Below are 24,711 nucleotides of genomic sequence, written 5' to 3' on the forward strand. Positions count from 1 at the left end.
TTTGTGTGCCTGGATCATTCATGGAACGACATGAGGTGCTCAGTATCTTCCATGCTAAGCGGGTACTTCTCAGGTCGAGTGTTTATTCACTCTCCATCGCATGAGAAAATGGGCGGTAATAGAGATTCCCAGTCCCGAACTCAAAAATGCAAATAATTAAACAAAACTCCCCCGGGACTATTGTTGGTTTGGATAGCACCCATTTTTCGGACAAGTCGTGGAGTGTGATTGTTGGTGGAGGGGGAGTAAACCTTTAATTTTATCTCTTGGGAACTTCCACTAGCGTGCTTAGCATGGAAGATGTTGATAAGTGATGCTCGTGAAGTAAATGAGAAAGGTGCATATCTCAAAATATCATTTGTCTCTGTTTTAAAAATTGAGCTCTGGCACCTCTGCAAATCACTACTTCCCTCTGCGAAGGGACTATCTATTTACTTTTATGTTGTGTCATCACCTTCTAAAACAAGTGCCAGAAACTGAGTAGAGCACAACGGTCATGATTTATGCATTGTGTGTAGCTAATGTTGGGTGCATCATGACCGGATCTTTTCTACCATGAATTACAATGTTTAGTCATTGCTTGAACTTTGGAGGTGCCCTGCATTTATGTTTTGCAGTGTCAGAAAGAGCTAGCGAGATACCATTATTGTCATATTATATCATGGTCGTTTTGACAACGTGTTTCCACTTGAGATATCTTATTATTGCTCGCTAGCTGATTATGTCATTGATATGAGTCATTATAATCTTTAAGAGTTATTGTCGACATGGTTAGTTATAACATTGGCCGAAAACCTGGGTGTTGTCTAAGCTTATTTATGCAAACAAGAGCAAAAGAGTTTGTAAAAGTTTTTCTTTCTCACTTTTAGTTTATCAACTGAATTGCTTGAGGACAAGCAAATGTTTAAGCTTGGGGGAGTTGATACGTCTCCAACGTATCTACTTTTTCTCACGCTTTTCCTCTTGTTTTGGACTCTAATTTGCATGATTTGAATGAAACTAACCCCGAACTGATGTTGTTTTTAGCAGAACTACCATGGTGTTGTTTTTGTGCAGAAATAAAAGTTCTCGGAATGGAACGAAACTTTTTGAGGAATTTTTATATAATATATAAGAATTTATGGAGCCAAGACCTACCGGAGAGGGGTCCCTGTGTGGGCACAATCCACCAGGGCGCGCCCCCTCTCCTGGCGCGCCCAGGTGGGTTGTACCCACCTGGTGGCCCCGCAGACCTCAACCCTGACACTATAAATTCCTATTTTCGGAGAAAAAATCAGAGAGAAAGAATTATCGCGATCCACAAGACGAAACCGCCGCCAAGCCATGTTCTTCCTCGAGAGGGCAGATCTGGAGTCCGTTTGGGGCTCTGGAGTGGGGGATCTTCATTCTTCGTCATCACCAATCCTTGTCCAACGTCAATTCCATGATGCTCCCCACCGGGAGTGAGTAATTCCTTCGTAGGCTCGCTGGTCGGTGAGGAGTTGGATGAGATTCATCATGTAATCGAGTTAGTTTTGTTAGGGCCTGATCCCTAGTATCCACTATGTTCTTAGATTGATGTTGCTATGACTTTGCTATGCTTAATGCTTGTCACTTTGGGCCCGGGTGCCATGATTTCAGATCTGCACTGTTTATGTTATCACCATTATATCCATGTTCTAGATCCGATCTTGCAAGTTATAGTCACCTATGACGTGTTATGATCCGGCAACCCCGGTGTGACAATAACCGGGCCCACTCCCGGTGATGATCGTAGTTTGAGGACTTTATGTATTCACTATGTGTTAATGCTTTGTTCCGGTTCTCTACTAAAAGGAGGCCTTAATATCCCTTAGTTTCCAATATGGACCCCGCTACCACGGGAGGGTAGGACAAAAGATGTCATGCAAGTTCTTTTAATAAAGCGCGTATGACTATTTATGAAATTCATGCCTACATTATATCGATGAACTAGAGCTAGTGCCGTATCGCCCTAGGTTATAACGTGCACATGATGAATATCATGCAACAAGTCACTGATCCAATGCCTACGAAGTTTTCCATATTGTTTCTGCTAAATTACTACTGCTATCATCACTGTTACACTTGCTAAAAAATATTTCTATCACTGTTACTGTTACTATTGCTGCTGCTACTACTATCAAAACTATCAAACTACTGTGCTATTGATCACTTTGTTGTAGATAATTAATCTCCTGGTGTGGTTGAATTGACAACTCAGGTGCTAATACTTACCCTCGAAAACGGTTGTGATCCCATATACTTGTGGGTTATCACCCTCGTAGATCGAAAGCGGAAGCGTTTGACAACATGGTTGATGTAGTCAAACTTCTTCTTGTGCCGACCAATCAAGCACCGAACGTACGACACCTCCGAGTTCGGCACACGTTCAGCTCGATGAAGTCCCTCGAACTCTTGATCCAACAAAGTGTCGAGGGAGAGTTTTGCCAACATGACAGTGTGGTGATGGTGATTGTGAAGTGATCCATGCAGGGCTTCACCTAAGCACTACGACAATATGACCGGAGGCATAAACTATGGAGGGGGGCGTAATCAATGTTGTGTGTTCTAGGGGTCCCCCCCACATATATATATAGGTGGGAGAGGGAGAGGGGCTACAAGGGGCGCCCAAATAGGAGTAATCCTACTTGGGCGCCTCCTCCAAGTCGGCCTCCCCCCTTCCATACTGATAGGAGGGGGAAGGAAAGAGAGGGGGAAGGGGAAGGAAAGGGGGAGGCTGAAGCCTCCCCTTTCCTTCTCCCTTCCCTTCGTTTCCTTCTCCTCCTATTCAGCCGACAGGGGGCGCACTAGCCCCTTTTGGGGCTGATCTATCCAACTCTTGGCCCATTAGGCCCATATAGCTTGCTAGGGGTTGCCGAGAACCCCTTTCAGTGACCCGATACGTACCCGGTACCCCCAGAACACTTCTGGTGTCTGAATACTATTGTCCTATACATGAATCTTTACCTATCGACCATTTTGAGACTCTTCATCATGTCCGTGATCTCATCCGTGACTTCGAACAACTTTTGGTCACCAAATCACATAACTCATATAATACAAAATCGTCATCGAACGTTAAGCGTGCAGAGCCTACGGGTTCAAGAACTATGTAGACATGACCAAGACACCTCTCCGATCAATAACCAACAATGGAACCTGGATGCTCATATTGGTTCCTCCATATTCTACGAAGATCTTTATTGGTCAAACCGTAATGACAACATCCGTTATTCCCTTTGTCATCGGTATGTTACTTGCCTGAGATTCGATCGTCGGCATCTTCATACTAGTTCAATCTCATTACCGGCAAGTTTCTTTACTCGTTCCGTAATACATTATCCCGTAACTAACTCATTAGTCACATTGCTTGCAAGTCTTATTATGATGTGCATTACCGAGAGGGCACAGAGATACCTCTCTGATACTCAGAGTGACAAATCCTAATCTCGATCTATGCCAACCCAACAAACACCTTCGGAGATACCTGTAGAGCATGTTTATAATCACCTAGTTATGTTTTGACGTTTGATAGCACACAAGGTATTCTTCCGTTATCCAGGAGTTGCATAATCTCATAGTCAAAGGAATCTGTATAAGTCATGAAGAAAGCAATAACAATGAAACTTAACAATCATTATGCTAAGCTGGCGGATGGGTCTTGTCCATCACATCATTCTCCTAATGATGTGATCCCATTCATCAAATGACAACACATGTCTATGGTTAGGAAACATAACCATCTTTGATTAACGAGGTAGTGTAGTAGAGGCTTACTAGGGACACTGTGTTTTTTCTATGTATCCACACATGTATCAAGTTTCCAGTTAATACAATTCTAGCATGAATAATAAAAATTTATCATGATATAAGGAAATACAAATAACAACTTTATTATTGCCTCTAGGGCATATTTCCTTCAGTCTCCCACTTGCACTAGATTCAATAATCTAGTTCACATCGCCATGTGATTTCATACCAATAGTTCACATCTTCATGTGATTAACACCCATAGTTCACATCGCCATGTGATTTAATACCAATAGTTCACATCTTCATGTGATTAACACCCATAGTTCACATCGCCATGTGACCAATACCCAAAGGGTTTACTAGAGTCAATAATCTATTTCACATCGCTATGTGATTAACACCCAAAGAGTACTAAGGTGTGATCATGTTTTTCTTGTGAGAGAACTTTAGTCAACGGGTCTGTCACATTCAGATCCGTATGTACTTTGCAAATTTTATATGTCTACAATGCTTTGCATGGAGCTACTCTAGCTAATTGCTCCCACTTTCAATATGTATCGGTGTAAAAGCTTGCATCAACGTAACTCTTTACGATGAACTCTTTATCACCTCCATATCCGAGAAATATTTCCTTAGTCCTCTTAGGTAACTAAAGATAACTTTGACTGTTGTCCAGTGATTCACTCCTCGATCACTATTATAGCATAGCATACTTTATAGAACCTATGGCTGAGGCATAGGGAATGACTTTCATTCTCTTTCTATTTTCTGTCGTGGTCAAGTTTTGAGTCTTAGTCAACTTTACACCTTGTAACACAGCCTAGCACCCTTTCTTTGACTAATCCATTTTGAACTTCTTCAAAACTTTATCAAGATATGTGCTTTGTGAAATTCCAATTAAGTGTCTTGATCTATCTCTATAGATCTTGATGCCCAATATATAAGCAGCTTCACCGAGGTCTTTCATTGAAAAACTCTTATTCAAGTATCCTTTTATGCTATCCAGAAATTCTATATCCTTTCTAATCAAAAATATGTCATCCACATATAATATTAGAAATGCTACAGAGCTCCCACTCACTTTCTGGTAAATATAAGCTTCTCCAAAAGTCTGTATAAAACCATATGCTTTGATCGCATCATCAAAGTGTATATTCCACCTCCGAGATGCTTGCACCAGTCCATAAATGGATCGCTGGAGCTTACACACTTTGTTAGCACCCTTAGGATCGACAAAACCTTCTGGTTGCATCATATACGACTCTTCTTTAAGAAATCCATTAAGGAATGCAGTTTGGGCGTCCATTTGCAAGATTTCATAATCATAAAATGCAACAATTGATAACATGATTCGGACAGACTTAAGCATCACTACGGGTGAGAATGTATCATCGTAGTCAACTCCTTGAACTTGTCGAACACCTTTCACAACAAGTCGAGCTTTGTAGACAGTAACATTACCATCAGTGTCAGTCTTCTTTTTGAAGATCCACTCATTCTCTATGGCTTGCTGATCATCGGGCAAGTCAACCAAAGTCCACACTTTGTTCTCATACATTGATCTCATCTCAGATTTCATGACCTCAAGCCATTTCACGAAATCTTGGCTCATCATCGCTTCCTCATAGTTCGTAGTATCGTCATGGTCTAGTAACATGACTTCCAGAACAGGATTACCGTACCACTCTGGTGCGGAACGTACTCTGGTTGACCTACGAGGTTCGGTAGTAACTTGATCTAAAGTTTCATGATCATCATCATTAGCTTCCTCACTAATTGGTGTAGGCATCACGGGAGCTGTTTTCTATGATGAACTACTTTCCAGTTCGAGTGAAGGTATAATTACCTCATCAAGTTCTATTTTCCTCCCACGCATTTCTTTCGAGAGGAACTCCTTCTCCAGAAAGGATCTAGTCTTAGCAACAATGATCTTGCCATCAGATCTGTGATATAAGATGTACCCAATAGTTTCTTTTGGGTATCCTATGAAGATGCACTTCTCTGATTTGGGTTCGAGCTTATCTAGTTGAAGCTTTTTCACATAAGCATCACAACCCCAAACTTTAAGAAACGTCAGCTTAGGTTTCTTGCCAAACCATAGTTCATACAGTGTCGTCTCAACGAATTTAGATGGTGCCCTATTTAACGTGAATGCATCTGTCTAATGCATAACCCCAAAACGATAGTGGTAAATCGGTAAGAGACATCATATATCGCACCATATCTAATAAAGTACGGTTAAGACGTTCGGACACACCATTATGTTGTGGTGTTCTAGGTGGCTTGAGTTGTGAAACTATTCCACATTGTTTTAAATGAAGACCAAACTCGTAACTCAAATATTCGCCTCTGCGATCATATCGTAGAAACTTTATTTTCTTGTTACAATGATTTTCCACTCCACTCTGAAATTCTTTGAACTTTTCAAATGTCTCAGACTTATGTTTCATTAAGTAGATATACCCATATCTGCTCAAATCATCTATGAAGGTTGGAAAATAACGATACCCGCCACGAGCCTCAACACTCATCAGACCGCATACATCAGTATGTATTATTTGTAGTAAGTCAGTGGCTCGCTCCATTGTTCCGGAGAACGGAGTCTTAGTCATCTTGCCCATGAGGCATGGTTCGCAAGCATCCAATGATTCATAATCAAGTGATCCAAAAGTCCATCCGCATGGAGTTTCTTCATGCGCTTTACACCAATATGACCTAAACGGCAGTGCCACAAATATGTTGCACTATCTGAAAGTGCTAGTTATCGACTAGAGGGGGGTGAATAGGAGATTTTTATAAAGTCTTCAAAACACAAGGGCTTTGAAGACAAACAGTAGAACAAAACCTATTAATATGCAGTGGAAGGTAGACTACAGTAGACAAGCCATAGTCAAGTAAGCAATGAAGTGAAAGCACGAAGACTATCAACAACTAGGTAGTATGGATCAAGATGGAAGATAGTATGAAGCTAATCAACAACAGTCTTCACACAGTGAAGTCAATCATATCATGCAAGCAGGCAATGACTTCACGAAGACAAGAAGTGAGTAAAGAGAGGCAAAGGATAGAACCAGTTGCTTGGTGAGGACAAGTATTTGTTGGACCAGTTCCAGTTGCTGTGACAACTGTATGTTTGGTTAGGGAGGCTGAGACTCAAATCGAAAGACCGCGCCTTCACCTTATTCCCCCTTGAGCTAAGGACACACAGTCCTCACCCAATCACTCTGGTAAGTCTTCAAGGTAGACTTCCAAACCTTCACAGACTTCGTTCACCGGCGGTCCACAATGACTCTTGGATGCTCAGAACGCGACGCCTAACTAGCTGGAGGATTCATAGTCCTCAAGTGTAACAAGTCTTCAGATCACGCAGACAGAAAGACTTCAGTGATGCCTAACACTCTTTGCCTCTGGGTGTTTAGGGCTTTGTACTCGCAGGGATTTCTCTCTCAAAGGCTTCGGAGGTGGGTTGCTCTCAAACGACAAAAGTCGTGCACTAACTCTGAGTAGCCACCAATTTATGGTGTAGGGGGTGGGCTATTTATAGCCAGGAGGCAACCCGACCTGATTTGTCCGTAATGACCCTGGGTCACTAAGGAACTGACATGTGTCCAACGGTCAGATTTCAAACACACGCGATAGCTTGACTTGGGCTACAAGTAAAGCTGACTTATCCAGCTCTGGATAAGATTTGCTCTCATTGTCTTCACTCGAAGACATAGGATTTGGTTGAGCATCACTTCAGTCACTCTGACTTTGTTCACTTGGACCCCACTTAAAAGTACGGTGGTTCCTATGACTCAATAAAGAAAAAAGGAAGCTACAAAACAACTATGTCTTCGCAATCCATAGTCTTCATACGATGTCTTCTCATGTCATAGTCTTCAATGTGAAACTCTTCACAGACCACCAATATCTTCAATGTCTTCACACATTTTTAGGGGTCATCTCTGGTAGGTAAACTGAATCGATGAGGGACTACTACCTGTGTTATCCTGCAATTCTCACAAACACATTGGTCCCTCAACCAAGTTTGTCGTCAATACTCCAAGACCAACTAGGGGTGGCACTAGATCCACTTACAATCTCCCCCTTTTTGGTGATTGATGACAAACTGGTTGAAGTTTTTAACGGGGATAAAAGTATGTGAAATTGTAAGGATAAAGTATTGTCTTCATAAGTAGCAAAAGGCTCCCCCTAAAGATGTGCATATAAATAGTTTGCGTTTGAATGCAAATGCACATGGCAGGTTTTACTTGTGGAGATCCTCTTAAACTTATGAAGACAACTCGTCATGCATGAAAAGATATAATGAAGATAATGACATGCATAATGAAAAATGGACGTTTGCGAATTGACTTCGTGCGGAATTTATCATCGCACATGCGGAATTTATCATCGCATCACATAGTTAACAGAAAAGGTAGCAGACAACCATCAAGTTTAAGTGTTACAACTCAAACAACCAAAAGTATCAAAAGCGAGAGTGTAAACACCTGGCAAAAAGTATATCAACCACCCATAAGGACCCGCTTAAAGACTATCAACTCATATGCTTCTCCCCCTTTTGTCAGTAAGGACCAAAAAGGTTTGAAGACATAGAGCTTCTACTCGTTCCCATGAGCAGGTGAAGTTGCAGGGTCGATGTTGGAGTCCGGTGGAGCAGAAGAGCTTGGTGCAGTATCGATTCGCGGCGAAGTTGTAGTTGGTGAAGTAACATCATCTTCGTCGTCGACAACTCTGGCATCGACAGTGGCTGCCGAGGAGGAGTACTCAGAGTCTTCGAGTGAGGGAGTCCGACGCAAGAGAGCTTTCCTGGGAGGAGTGGAATCAAATTTGAATCGCTCTATGAAGCCATCCTGTTGAAGATCATCTTCAGAGCTTAGCAATGTCAGACTCTTCCACGACCGCCGACAGGTTTCATGTGTGACAAAGGCATTCTTGGTGGCAAAATTTCAGATGCGATTAACGTCCACCAAGAGGCTCTGCATCTGACGCTAGAGCCAGTCATGATGCTTATCCTATTTTTGATGTAATGCCACGAGAAGCTTTAGGTCATTGAGATCGCGAGATCTCTTCCGAGGCCTTTGAGCAATAGTGCTTTCAGTGGCTTCAGTGGTTGCACGACGAGGTGCACGAGTCTTACCAGCCAGAGGATAAAGACGAGTTGCAGCAAGAACTCCTTCAATAGGTTGCGTGAAGCTTTGGTTATCTGCATTGTGAAGATATATAGGATCCTTGGCAGGTTCAGGGTAGATAGCTTCGACACACAGATCAACCTCTAGCAAGAAGATGAGATGATTGCACAGAGGGCTAATAGTTGACAGAAGAGTGAAGCTTGATGAGGCGCATTACCCATGGAGCATAAAATTTCAGACCAAATAGATCAGAGCCAGATGCGGCAAGTTTCCTGATGAAGAAATCTTGAGAATTGAAGCTGATGCCATTGAGGATATAGAAAACCAATGTCTTCATTGCTCCTTCAAGCTTTGCTATAGGAGAATGTCCTTTGACAGGCCATAGAGTTCGCCTGATGATATGATAAATGGTGCGGGGCAGATACTCTAGGTCTTCAACAAGGAATTCCGTTGGATATTAAGCATCGCTTGGCAGTGGCTTCATCATGCTGAGCATTTGACTCATGTTTGGCTCAGGCTTCTGAAATATGCTCTCTAATGCATTGATGTGCAACTAACAACCAGGTTCATAGTATTCACCTGGAGTGGGCAGGGGAGTAAGCTCGGTGATATCTTGAGCTTTGGCTTCATGGTGCACATCTCCTGTCATCCACTCAAGGACCCAAGTCTTCGAATCCCTGTTGTAGCCACGAATGTGAAGAGTGGCATAGAGCTACAGCAGAAACTCTTTGTTCCAATGCTCTTTATCAGTGACAAACCGCAGAAGGCCAACATCTCTGAAGCAGTCTAGGGCTTTTCCAAGCAGGGCAGGCCAGACATGGCTTCGCAGTCTAGATGCATATGGGGAAAATGCGCCCTTGATTGTATAAGACACAAGAATAATAACTGCGCTGCTGATAGCTCCATAACGGATCTGATGAAATTCTTGGGTGCGAGTATGGGTTCTTGGCACTATCAAAGAAGGTGTTGTGTGCCTTTAAGCCATTCACATTGAACGATCCTGGCGAAGTCACGGCACATGGAAACCTTGGCAGCCTAGGCTTTGGCTTCTGGACCTGAGGCATGTGCTCCACATGATAGTCAAACTACGGTCCAGGAGCAGGTGGAGGAACTAGAATGGGCCAGCTGACAGTGACAAGTTGACCATGATCGAATGCTTGGTCAATGGTGTGAGGCCTTGGAGGCGGTATAGGAGCAGAGGCATTGACTTGGGCTTCAAGAGGCACATTGACTTCAGGTGCAACATTTACTTCCGGCACCACATTCATTGCAAGCGCCACATTAGCTTCAGCCCTGACAATGTCATTCGCTTCAGTAGTGTTGTTGGTGGCCGCCACAGTGTTTTCAACCTCCACTTGTGTAAATGGAGGGTTGGGCACTGACTCGTTCTCCTCAAGAACAACATCTTGGTTGGTAGGGGGTGTGGAAACTCGCTCTTCTTCTTGTCGAGATTCTTGTTGGTCATCGGCTGATGCAGCCGGAATGTCTTCAACAGCTTCTGCTTCAGACTCAGAGATGTTCGCAGTTGGGGTGGCGTCAGTAAACACTTGTCGTGCCACTGAGTTGTTTTGCACTTCTCCTTCTGGAACGCTCAGCATGGCGATCTGTGGCCAAGGGCCTTTGCGAAGCCTGCATAATGCGGGCGACGCCTTTGGAGATGGGGTGGTATTCACCATGTAATTGTCATCATCAAGTACTAGAGTGGTAACTTGAGGAGGGGGGTACTGGGTGTGTCTTGGCTTGGTGTGTCTTGGGGGTGATCAGCCCACGATGCATCCTCAGCAATTAGCGTCAATGGATGCCCAATGCTGATGAGTTCGTTGTTCGTGAGAACATGCAATGATACCGGTTGGCGCTCGATCTAAGGAAGGACTTCATCATCATCTACATTGTCGTGATGACCAATGTCTTTAGCTGTGATGGGGTCAACAGCTGGAATGTCTTCATCTTCAGGAGCCTTTGTGAAAGCAGGCTCATGAAGTACTAGCTGTCGTTCTTGGTTGGAGGATGCAGGACGAGCAAATGAGATGGGCTAGACAACTAGGATCTCTGAGCGAGCAGCCCGATCTTTCTCTCAAGACTTTGTCTTCCGCTTCTTGGTCTGTGGGGCATCATCAGTGGCATTCTTGTTCTTGCGCTTTCTAGATTCGGCCTCAGCTGCCCTTGTCTTCTTCAGTTCTGAAGCAGTTGTGGGGACTTTAGGCTTCGAGACTGTCATGCTGGCAGGGAAGACAATGCGAGGTGCTTCCTGCCCTGATGCTTCAGCTTGGGCCACAGTAGGCTTCTTCTTTTTGGCAGCCAACTTGGGGTCGATGCCAGGACGTCCAAGTGCCTTACGCTTTTCAGCCTCATTGTGCGCTTGCACACTTTTCTCAGTGAAGTATTTCATTTGCTCTCTTGAACCTTTAGCTTCTTCACGTTTCTGGTGAAACTGTTCTTTGAGCTCATGCAACATCTTCTTGAAGCTTTGAACATCAGCCACTCTGAGATTGGCCATGTTCCTCTAGAATTGAGCTTTCTCATGATCAATCTTGTTTTTTAGTTCAACGATCTTCTGAGCTAGAGCCAGCTCATTAGCAATGGAACTATGGAAAGAGACACTGATGCCAATTGGAAGCTCAAGGTCATCAATGCTGATGCTGGGGTTTTCAAACCATTCATCAATGAAGTTGTTCAAAATATCCACATCAAAGAGGGGTAGATCGTTGAAGATCTCCGTCTCCTCCTTGCTCTTTATGAGCATCTCAAGAGCATCATCACCAAGATCGTCGTCGCTGGACAGATCAATGGTGGCTTCTTCATTCCGCAAAATATCATCTGGGGTTATTTCTTGCCCAGAGCACTGGATGGGCTTCTTCTGCTTTGAAGACTTCTCGGTCTTCTTGGAGATGCGAGAAAGATCTTCAGACTGCACACTTGCTTCAGGAGGTGCAGTGGCCAAAGGCTTCGCACGCGAAACTTTCGGTGCTGCAGAGGGCTTTGAAGCCTTTGATTTCTTCTGCTTCTGCTTTGGTGGGGCTGGCACTTATTTAGAATCCGCGTCGCCAGCTGAGTGATCCATGGCAGCCCCTTGGACAGCAACGTGAGAGATGAGACCTTCAAGATTGTAGAAGGGACCTATCTTATTGGGTTCAGCCTCACGTGTGCCATCAACCCATGGAGCAGGTGGACCAGCGTTGAAGTTGAGGCCAAATTGCTTCTTGTTCTTCTTGGCAGACTCTTTGGCAAACTAAAATTTGCGCTTGAATAGATTGTCGTCACGACACCATAGCAGACTGGATGGGTCGGCATCTTCAGGCTGAGGTCCTCGGACCATGCAAGGGTAGAAGCCTTGAGCAATAGCTTCGGGCTTGGACTTGGGTTGCAGACCTTGGTATATTATGTCTCCCCATGCTCGCTTGATGGCGTTTTTCTCAGCACACTCTGCATTCACAAATCTGTACAGAAACCATTGTTCAGCCCAGTATCTGCGAATCCATTGGATTCGAGTCTTGCGTTCACCATAGGTTTCTTCAGGATCTGACGTTTATAGTTCAAAGAGATCTATTGGAAGGTCCTTGGCTATATCCCCACGGCGCTGCCTGCCGCCCTTTCTTGTTGACTTTTCTGTCGCCATGAGGTTTAACTGAATGGCTTCAGAACTTGCAAACGCTTCCGTCTGCTGGTCAGACAGGAACTGGCTTCAGGAGAATGAACATGACGCTGTAAGGACTCTGCAAATGAATGCAGACTATGAGAACCAAGGGATTCTCCCATGGACATGTACCTGTGACAGCATTACAGATGCGAGGGAAGGGGAAGAGGTCATATGCATTCTCAGAAAATTTTGAAGATAAATCAGTTTGAAGACATTCACTTATTTGTTGAGAGTTGGTTCCAGATTTGTATGAATCCAAGAATAGGTACAAGTGAGGAATCTAACTAGTAGTGAAGCATAAGTGGATATGCTAGGCATGTTCTGAGATGTAGAATAGGATAGATCCAACTTTGTAGGTTTAGAAACCACTTTTGGTGGAGAAGGATGGATCTATCAGATCAAAAAGGCAGTAAAAAGGTAAGTTTTAATTACCACACGAAGAACTGCTAGACGGAGTGGAGTTGGAGGCCGAGAATTTCAATCTGCCGTGCCCTAACTTGGCGACGGAAGACACCTACGGCGGTGATGGAGGAGACAAGGTCCGCGGCCGGCGTGAGGATGGCGTCGGTGAGGTCGCGCCAGCTAAGCGGTTTGTCGCCGGTGTCGTCAAGGGCTAGCGGTGGCGCTAGGGTTTGTGCGAGGTGGAGAGGTGGGAGAATGATTTTTGACCGCGATGTGATGTCTATTTATAAGGAAAGCGATAGCACAGCGCAATTACGCAGGTGCCCCTAGCGGTTCACATATGAGGGACACGTGGCAAGCATGCAACACATTGGAGGTTGTTCCTGGTTGCCACGCACCCCTGGACTGTCGGGTGGTCGTTCCGGCTTCTTCGGGTTTCAGGCAATAAGGATATAGCATTTAAAACAGATTCAATTTTTGTCTATGTATCTTCTGCTGACAAGGACGCAGAGAAGACAATTGACAGTTTCAATAGAATGCATATGAATTGGATAGATAGAATTTGGGGTAGAAGCATAGAAGAGGTTAGGGTCCGATCACATTCACTTAGGTCAAAAGATTCAAACATGGAGACATAGCTATAAGTGAATGTTGTAGAGGACAGAACACCAATATATGTATATAACAATATGATACCAAATCAACATTGTGAAGATAAACATGAAGTCGAATCAATGTTGAAGACAAAAGCCAAATGTGAAATTATGCAAATGTGATGCCAATTGAAAACACTTCAAACAAGAGTTTGGTGGTGGCATTACCCACCGTATAGGAAGTATTAGACCCAGACATGGCACACAATTATCGTGGCGCTCCGAAGTCAATTTCCACATTAACGTATTCACACTTAGAATGTATGTCTTCATTATTTGAAGATATACGTTACTTCGTGTGTTGCACATCTAAGTCATCTCATGCGTAAGCGTTAGGATGTGTGTCCAACTACAGGACGTTCAAGGATTCTAAGATATTTAGCTCACACCACAACTTGCAAAACCTTTTCTCATCCAAGGGCTTTGTGAAGATATCTGCCAATTGCTCCTCAGTGTTGACGTGAATGATATCTATATCTTCCTTCATGACATGATCTCTGAGAAAGTGATGACGGATCTAAATGTGCTTTGCCTTCGAATGCTGAACTGGGTTGTTGGCAATCTTGATAGCGCTTTCATTGTCGCAGTAGAGTAGCACATGCTTCAGATGGATGCCATAGTCCTTGAGAGTTTGCTTCATCCATAGATGCTTAGTGCAGCACGATCCAGCAGCAATGTATTCAGATTCAGCAGTGGAGACAAACACACAGTTCTGCTTCTTTGAAGACCAACAGACAAGAGATCGTCCAAGAAAGTGTCATGTGCCTGATGTAGACTTGCGATCAACCTTGTCACCAGCATAATCAGCATCTGAGAATCCAACTAGATCAAACTCTCAGCCCTTTGGATACCATAATCCTAGTGTTGGAGTGTAAGCCAAATATCGAAGAATTCGCTTCACAGCTAAGTGATGCGACTCCTTTGGTGCCGCTTGGAATCGGACACACATGCAAATGCTAAGCATGATATCTTGCCTAGATGCACACAAATAGAGTAAAAAACCAATCATGGAGCGGTATACCTTTTGATCGAACTCTTTACCATTGTCGTCGGGGCCCAGATGACTTTTGGTTGGCATTGGCATCGTGTATCCCTTGCAATCTTGCATTCCAAACTTCTTCAGGCAATCTTTGAGGTATTTCTCTTGAGATATGAAGATGTCGTTGCTTTGCTGACAAATTTGAAGACCAAGGAAGGACTTCAACTCACCCATCATGGACATCTGATATTGCTCTTACATCATGTGTCCAAACTCATCACTATATCTTTTGTCAGTGCAACCGAAGAGAATGGCATCCACATAGATCTGGCACACAAACAGTTCACCATCGTATGTCTTCATGAAGAGAGTGGGATCCAGGGAACCAGGTTTGAAGCCTTTGCAATTCAGGAAATCTTTGAGTGTGTCATACCAAGCACGAGGGGCTTGTTTGAGGCCATACAGTGCCTTGTTGAGCTTGTAAACCATATCAGGATGTTTTGGATCTTCAAAGCTAGGTGGTTGTGCAACATACACTTCTTCTTCAATCTTGCCATTGAGAAATGCACTCTTCACATCCATTTGATATAGGAGGATGTTGTGATGGTTGACATAGGCTAGAAGAATGCGAATGGCTTCAAGCCTAGCCACCAGAGCGAATGTTTCATCGAAGTCAATTCCTTCAACTTGAGTATATCCTTGAGCAACGGGACGAGCCTTGTTTATGACAACTTGACCATGCTCATCTTGTTTGTTGCGATAGATCCATTTTGTGCCTATGATATTGTGCTTGCGAGGATCAGGACGCTTGACCAGTTCCCATACATTGTTTAGCTCAAACTATTGAAGCTCTTCTTGCATAGCTTAAATCCATTCAGGTTCCATGAAGGCTTCAGCAACTTTCTTGGGTTCAGACAAGGACACAAATTCAAAGTGCCCACGGAAATTTGCTAGCTGTGTTTCTCTTGAGCGAGTAAGGGGACCAGGTGCATTGATGCTATCGATTATCTTCTCAATTTGTACTTCATTTGCAACACGAGGATGAACTGGACGAAGATTTTGCTCTTGCTAATCATTGTCTTCATTTTGAGCATTGACGTCAGGCTGAGCATTGTCTTCAGGTTGATTAGGCGCAGAAATGATAAGTTCCTCTTCAGCCTGTGCCTCTGAAGGTATGATTTCTCCAGTACCCATAAGCTTGATGGATTCACTTGGTGAGACTTCATCTAGCAGATTTGGCAGGTGCTCTCTTTGCAAGCCGTTAGTCTCATCGAACCGCACATCCATAGGTTCAACCACTTTGTCGTGAAAGAGGTTAAAGACTCTGTAGGAGTGCGAATCCTTTCTGTAACCAAGCATAAAACCTTCATGTGCTTTCGGCACAAATTTTGAAGTGTGATATGGATCCTCGATCCAGCACCTAGCACCAAATACTCTGAAGTAACTTACATTTGGCTTCTTACCAGTCAGGAGCTCATAGGATGTCTTCTTCAGAAGCTTGTGAAGATAATCACGGTTAATGATGTGGCATGCAGTATCAAGAGCTTCAGGCTAGAACTTCCTTGGAGTCTTGTACTCATCAAGCATCGTTCGAGCCATCTCAATGAGTGTTCTGTTCTTGCGCTCCATGATGCCATTCTGCTAAGGTGTGTATGGAGCTGAGAATTCATGAGTGATGCCCAATATATCAAGATGAGTTTCAAGGCCTGTGTTCTTGAACTCTATCCCATTGTCACTTCTGATGTGCTTGATCTTGATGCCATAGTTTGTCATGGCACGATTTGCGAATCGTCTGAAGACATCCTGCACTTTAGTCTTGTAGAGAATTATATGCACCAAGGTATATCTAGAGTAATCATCAACAATAACGAAGCCATAGAGACAAGCAGTGGTAGTAAGTGTGGAGTAATGAGTAGGGCCGAATAGGTCCATGTGAAGCACCTCGAAGGGACGTGATGTCGTCATGATTGTCTTCGAAGGATGCTTGGCCCTAGTCATCTTCTCGGCTTCGCAGGCACCACCCAGATGATCCTTTTTGAACTTGACACCCTCGATGCCTACGACATGCTTCTTCTTCGCGAGAGTGTACAAGTTTCTCATGCCAGCATGCCCTAGCATCCGATGCCAGAACCAGCACTCTAAAGCTTTTGCTAGAAGACATACGGCCAACTATGGTCCTGCTGAGAAATCTACCATGTACAGATCACCTTTTCGGTACCCTTCAAATACTAGAGACTTGTCATATTCCATTAGAACAAGGCAACAATATATTCCAAATATCACAATCATGTTTAAGTCACAAAGCATTGAGACAGACATTAAGTTGACACCAAGGGATTCAACAAGCATCACTTTATCCATGTGCTGATCCTTTGAGATTGCAACTCTACCGAGACCCAATACGTTGCTTTTACCAGTGTCAGCAAATGTGATGTGACTCTTGTCAGATGTACGTAAGGTTGAGTCCATGAGAAGACTTCGATCGCCGGTCATGTGGTTAGTGCATCCACTGTTAATAATCCATTCTAAAGCAGCTGGTGTCATACCCTAAAGTGCAGTTAGGGGGATAGGCTTCACCAAGGGTATTGTGAAGCATAAACATTTGACAGACAAGCGGATTGTGAAATCTCGGATCATGGTTAGGACTGATAGGATGATTGGCAAGCGATTCAGGAACAAAATACATAGTAAGACCATTTGGGCATTTTATCTTGCGCCCCACAAGATGTTTTAGGTCCCTAGTAATAGCATCTGACGCCTTTGAATTCTAGCTCTAGACCTTTCCCTGCAAAAGAGAGTTAAGTTTTCTTAACCACCCACATCTTCAGGGGTGGCTTCGAAGCAATAGGTCTAAGTGCAGCATCTGAGAACTTTTGCTTTGGAGCCCTAGCAAATAGTCTTGCGGAAGGTGAATAATACTCATAAGAATAAGCAGAGTAGCTCTTGGTCTGATGAACATGGCGGTTTGATGAAACACGCTCATATTCATAGGCCTGAGTATGGTTTCCCTGCAAAACATTTGTGTTAGGGTAACTCTGGTGAGTCCTCTGTCTGTATGAAGCCTTTGTTCTGGGGTTTGTCTTCTTCCCAGGTGGTGTCATGATGACATTCACTTGAAGATTTTCAAGACAACTCTTGGGCACCTAGATCTTCTTTAAAGGGGGTCCATTCCTACAGTTAGTACCAATATACCTGGCAAACACTTCACCATTCTCATTCTCAAACATTTTATAGTTTGCATCAAAGGATTCATTAATGATAATCGGGTTAGCACAAGTGAAGCCAGATAAGGTAGATGGATCCACTGAAGGTCCCTTTGCAGCAACCCATGTGGTTTTGGGGTACTGCTAAGGCTTCCAGTAAGAACCATCGACGTTCATTTTCCTTTCGAACCCAACACCCTCTTTCCTAGGGCTTCGGTGCAGAATCTATTTCTTGAGGACATCATATAGTGTATGATGCCCTTTGAGACTTTTGTACATTCCTGTCTCAAGCAATGTCTTCAACCTGGCATTCTCATCAACAATAGTAGTGGTATCCTCAGCAGAGGGGTACCACATCAGCAATTGAAAATATTGCAATAGTAGTAGCAGTAGAACATCCAACAACAGAAGTAGCATTATCACTCTAAAGGCATTTTAGACATGATGGTTCAAATCCTTCCTGAGCGGAACTTATCTGTTGAGAGCGAAGTGGCTCAATCTCTTTTTGAAGATCTTCATGAGCCGCTCTCTAGTTCTCAAGTTCTTGCTTCCTTTGAAGATAATCGTAGGAAAGCTTTTCATGAGTAGTTGAGATCATTTCATGACGACTTTCAAGCTCTTCGTACTTAACACGAAGATTTTTAATGTCTTCAATTAAGGACTGAGTTCGAGTCATTTTCGCGTCCAACAGGTCATTGCTTTTGTCTAACAGCTTTTGAATATGTTCCATAGCAGTCTGTTGCTGTGTTGCAATTTTAGCAAGTGTTTGTAGCTCGGTTTAGATTTACATTCAGAGTCATCTTCACTAGATGTTTGATAGTGAGCATCGCATGAGTTTACCTTGGCACCACGTGCCATGAAGTAGTAGGTGGGAGCAGAGTCATCCTCATTAGCATCAGCGTTGGTGAAGAGGCCATCGTCTTCAGTATCGAAGATGGACTTGGCGATGTATGCTGAAGCTAAAGCCAGGCTTGCCACGCCTGAATCAGATTCCTCTTCAAACTCCATCTCCACCTCCTCAGATGCAGACTCCTCCTCTGAATCCATTTCCTTGCCAACAAACGCATGACCCTTGCTAGATGAGCTCTTCTTGTGTGATGAAAACTTCGACGAAAACTTGGAAGAAGACTTTGAAGATTTCTTCTTCTTCTTATCATCAGAATCATATTCCTTGCTCTTCTTCTTCTTGTTGTTCTCATTGTCCCATTGAGGACATTCAGAGATGTAGTGACCAGGTTTCTTGCACTTGTGGCATGTTCTCTTATTGTAGTCACGGGAGGAAGCTTCATCATTTCTTGAGCTGGATCCTGGAGACTGTCTGGAGCCTTTCTTCCTGGTGAACCTTTGGAACTTCTTCACGAGCATGGCAAGTTCCTTTCCAATGTCTTCAGGATCCTCAGAACTGCAATCAGATTCTTCTTCAGATGAGGAAACAGCCTTTGCCTTCAAAGCGTGAGCTCGGCCATAGTTGGGACCATAGATATCTCTTTTCTCAGATAGCTGGAACTCATGTGTGTTGAGCCTTTCAAGTATGTCATACAAATCGAGAGTCTTGAAGTCAGAGCGTTCTTGAATCATCAAGACCAGGGTGTCAAATGAGCTGTTGAGTGATCTCAAGAGTGTCTTGACGATTTCATGCTTGGTGATCTCCGTGGCGCCGAATGCATGAAGCTCATTTGTGATGTTAGTGAGGCGATCAAACGTCAGTTGAACATTCTCATTGTCATTTCCCTTGAAGTGGTTGAAGAGATTGCGAAGAACACGGATCCTTGAGTCTCTTTGGGTTGAGATGCCTTCATTGATCTTGGAGAGCCAGTCCCAGACTAGCTTCGCAGTTTCTAGAGCACTCACACGGCCATACTGTCCTTTGGTCATATGACCACAGATGATGTTCTTGGCAGTAGAATCCAGTTGAATGAACTTCTTGACATCAGCTGGGGTGACGCCTTCACCGGCCTTGGGAACGCCGTTATTGACGACATACCAGAGGTCGACATCAATGGCTTCAAGATGCATGCGCATCTTATTCTTCTAGTATTGGTAATCAGTGCCATCGAAGACAGGGCATGCAGCAAAGAGTTTAATTATCCCTGCAGTCGACATAGCTAAAACCCCAGGTGGTTAAAACGAATCACACAGAACAAGGGAGCACCTTGCTCTGATACCAATTGAAAGTGCTAGTTATCGACTAGAGGGGGGTGAATAGGCGATTTTTATGAAAGTCTTCAAAACACGACAGCTTTGAAGACAAACGGTAGAACAGAACCTATTAATATGTAGCAAAAGGTAGACTACACTAGACAAGCCATAGTCAAGTAAGCAATGAAGTGAAAGCACGAAGACTATCAACAGCTAGGTAGTATGGATCAAGATGGAAGATAGTATGAAGCTAATCAACAACAATCTTCACACAGTGAAGTCAATCATATCATGCAAGTAGGCAATGACTTCACGAAGACAAGCAGTGAGTAAAGAGAGGTAAAGGATAGAACTAGTTGCTTGGTGAGGACACGTATTTGTTGGACTAGTTCCAGTTGATGTGACAATTGTACATCTGGTTAGGGAGGCTGAGATTCAACTCAGAAGACCGCATCTTCACCTTATTCCCCTTGAGCTAAGGACACATAGTCCTCGCCCAGTCACTCTAGTAAGTCTTCAAGGTACACTTCCAAACCTTCACAGACTTCGTTCACCAGCGATCCACAATGACTCTTGGATGCACAGAACGCGACGCCTAACCGGCTAGAGGATTCATAGTCCTCAACTGTAATAAATCTTCAGATCACGCAGACAGAAATACTTCAGTGATGCCTAACACTCTTTGGCTCTGGGTATTTAGGGCTTTGTCCTCGCAAGGATTTCTCTCTCAAAGACTTCGGAGGTGGGTTCCTCTCAAACGATAAAAGCCGTGCACTAACTCTATGAAGCCACCAATTTATGGTGTAGGGGTGGTCTATTTATAGCCAGGAGGCAACCCGACCTGATTTGTCCGAAATGACCCTGGGTCACTAAGGAACTGACACTTGTCCAACGGTCAGATTTCAAACACACATGACAGCTTGACTTGGGCTACAAGTAAAGCTGACTTATCTAGCTCTGGATAAGATTTGCTCTCATTGTCTTTGCTTGAAGACATAGGATTTGGTTGAGCATCACTTCAGTCACTCTGACTTCGTTCACCTAGACCCCACTTAACAGTACGGTGGTTCCTATGACTCAACAAAGAAGAAAAGGAAGCTACGAAACAACTATGTCTTTGCAATCCATAGTCTTCATACGATGTCTTCTCATGTCATAGTCTTCACTATGAAACTCTTCACAGACCACCAATGTCTTCAATGGCTTCACACATTTTTAGGGGCCATCTCTAGTAGGTAAACTGAATCAATGAGGGACTACTACCTATGTTATCCTGCAATTCTCACAAACACATTAGTCCCTCAACCAAGTTTGCCATCAATACTCCAAAACCAACTAGGGGTGGCACTAGATGCACTTACACTATCGTTATCAACTTTGCATCTTTTGGCATCAATATTATGAATATGTGTATCACTACTATCGGGATTCAATAAACCATTCACATTGGGTGTATGACCATAGAAGGTTTTATTCATATAAATAGAACAACAATTATTCATTGACTTAAATGAATAATTGTATTGCAATAAACATGATCTAATCATATTAATGCTCAACATAAACACCAAATAACATTTATTTAGGTTCAATACTACTCTCAAAGGTAGAGGGAGTTTGCGATGGTGATCATATCAACCTTGGAATAACTTCCAACACACATCGTCACCTCGTCCTTAACTAGTCTCTGTTATTTTGCAACTCCTGTTTCGATTTATTACTCTTAGCAACTGAACCAGTATCAAATACCAAGGGGTTTCTATAAACACTAGTAAAGTACACATCAATAACATGTATATCAAATATACCTTTGTTCACTTTGCCATCCTTCTTATCCGCCAAGTATTTGGGGCAGTTCCGCTTCCAGTGACCATTTCCTTTGTAGTAGGAGCACTCTGTTTCAGGATTGGGTCTAGCTTTGGGCTTCTTCACGGGAGTGGCAACTTTCTTGCCATTCCTTTTTTTGAAGTTTCCCTCTCTTTCCCTTGCCCTTTTCTTGAAACTAGTGGTCTTGTTAACCATCAACACTTGATGCTATTTCTTGATTTCTACCTTCGCTGATTTTAGTATCGCGAAGAGCTTGGGAATCGTTTTTGTCATCCCTTGCATATTATAGTTCATCACGAAGTTCTAGTAACTTGGTGATAGTGACTAGAGAACTCTATAATCACTATCTTATTTGGAAGATTAACTCCCACTTGATTCAAGCGATTGTAGTACCCAGACATTCTGAGCACATGCTCAGTAGCTAAGCTATTCTCCTCCATCTTGTAGGCAAATTATTTGGCAAGGGTCTCATACCTCTCGACACGGGCATGAGTCTGAAATACCAATTTCAACTCTTGGAACATCTTATATGCTCCGTGGCATTCAAAATGTTTTTGAAGTCCCGGTTCTAAGCCGTAAAGCATGGTGCACTAAACTATCAAGTAGTCATCATACCGAGCTTGTCAAGCGTTCATAACGTCTAGATCTGCTCCTGCAATAGGTCTATCACCTAGCGGTGCATCAAGGACATAATTATTCTATGCAGCAACGAGGATAATCCTCAGATCATGGACCCAGTCTACATCATTGCTACTATCATCTTTCAACTTAGTTTTCTCTAGGAACATATCAAAAACATAGGGGAGCTACAACGCGAGCTATTGATCTACAACATAGATATGCAAAAACTATCAGGACTAAGTTCATGATAAATTAAGTTCAATTAATCATATTACTTAAGAACTCCCACTTAGATAGACATCCCTCGAGTCATCTAAATGATCACATGATCCATATCAACTAAACCCTGTCCAATCATCATGGTGAGATGGAGTAGTCTTCAATGGTGAACATCTCTATGTTGATCATATCTACTATATGATTTAAATTTGACCTTTCGGTCCCCAGTGTACCGAGGCCATGTCTGTACATGCTAGGCTCGTCAAGTTTAACCCGAGTATTTCGCATGTGCAAAACTGTCTTGCACCCGTTGTATGTGAAAGCAGAGCTTCTCACACCCGATCATCACGTGGTCTCTCAGCACGATGAATTGTCGCAACGGTGCATACTCAGGGAGAACACTTATACCTTGAAATTTTAGTAAGGGATCATCTTAAAATGCTACCGCCGTACTAAGCAAAATAAGATGCATAAAAGATAAACATCACATACAATCAAAATATGTGACACGATATGGCCACCATCATCTTGTGCCTATTGATCTCCATCTCAAAAGCACCGGCATGATCTCCATCGTCACCGGCTTGACACCTTTATCTCCATCATAGAATCGTGGTCGTCTCGCCAACTATTGCTTCTACAACTATCGCTAACGCATAGTGATAAAGTAAAGTAATTACATGGCGTTTGCGTTCCATACAATAAAGCGACAACCATAAGGCTCCTGCCAGTTGCCGATAACTTCTACAAAATATGATCGTCTCATACAATAATGTATATTACATCATGTCTTGACCATATCACATCACAACATGCCATGCAAAAACAAGTTAGACGTCCTCTACTTTGTTGTTGTAAGTTTTACGTGGCTGGTACGGGCTTCTAGTAAGAACCGTTCTTACCTACACATTAAAACCACAACGATTTTTGGTCAAGTGTGATGTTTTAACCTTCAACAAGGACCGGACGTAGTCAAATTCTATCCAACTAAAGTTAGAGAAATAGACACCCGCCAGCCACCTTTATGCAAAACTAGTTGCATGTCTGTCGGTGGAGCCGGTCACATGAACGTGGTCATGTAACGTTAGTCCAGGCCACTTCATCCAACAATACCGCCAAATCAAACATTGGTGGTAAGCAATATGACTATGATCGACCACAACTCTTGGTGTTCTACTCGTGCATATCATCTACACATAGACTTGGCTCGGATGCCACTGTTGGGGAACGTAGCATGCAAATTCAAAAATATTCCTACAATCACGCAAGATCTATCTAGGAGATGCATAGCAACAAGAGGGGAGAGTGTGTCCACATACCCTCGTAGACCGAAACTGGAAGCGTTTGACAACGTGGTTGATGTAGTCGAACTTCTTCTCGTTCTAACCGATCAAGCAGTGAACGTACGACACCTCCAGGTTCTGCACATGTTCAGCACAATGACATCCCTCGAACTCTTGATCCAGCAAAGTGTTGTGGGAGAGTTTCGTCATCACGATGGCGTGGTGACGATGATGGTGTATTGATCCGCGCAGGGCTTCGCCTAAGCACAACGACGATATGACCGGAGGCGTAAACTATGAAGGGGGCGCCACACACGGCTAGGAATCAGTGTTATGTGTTCTAGCGGTGCCCCCCACATATATATAGGTGCGAGAGAGGGAGGGGTGGCAAGGGGCACCCCAAGTAGGAGTAATCCTACTTGGGCGCCTCATCCAAGTCAGCCTCCCCCCTTCCATATCAACCGGAGGGGGAAGGAAAGAGAGGGGGGAGGGGAAGGAAAGACGGAGGCCCAATCCTCCCCTTTCCTTCTCCCTTCCCTTCCTGTCCTTCCCCCCTATTCAGCCTATAGGGGGCGCAGCAGCCCCTTTTGGGGCTGGTCTGTCCAACTCTTGGCCCATTAGGCCCATATAGCTTGCCAGGGGTTGCCTAGAACCCCTTCCGGTGACCCGATACGTACCTGGTACCCCTAGAACACTTCTGATATCCGAATACTATTGTCCTATATATGAATCTTTACCTCTCGAGCATTTTGAGACTCCTCGTCATGTCTGTGATCTCATCCAGGACTTCGAACAACATTCGGTCACCAAATCACATAACTCATATAATACAAAATCATCATTGAACGTTAAGCGTGCAG

Source organism: Triticum dicoccoides, chromosome 1A (genome assembly GCF_002162155.2).
Source record: "Triticum dicoccoides isolate Atlit2015 ecotype Zavitan chromosome 1A, WEW_v2.0, whole genome shotgun sequence".
Taxonomy (NCBI): Eukaryota; Viridiplantae; Streptophyta; class Magnoliopsida; order Poales; family Poaceae; genus Triticum; species Triticum dicoccoides.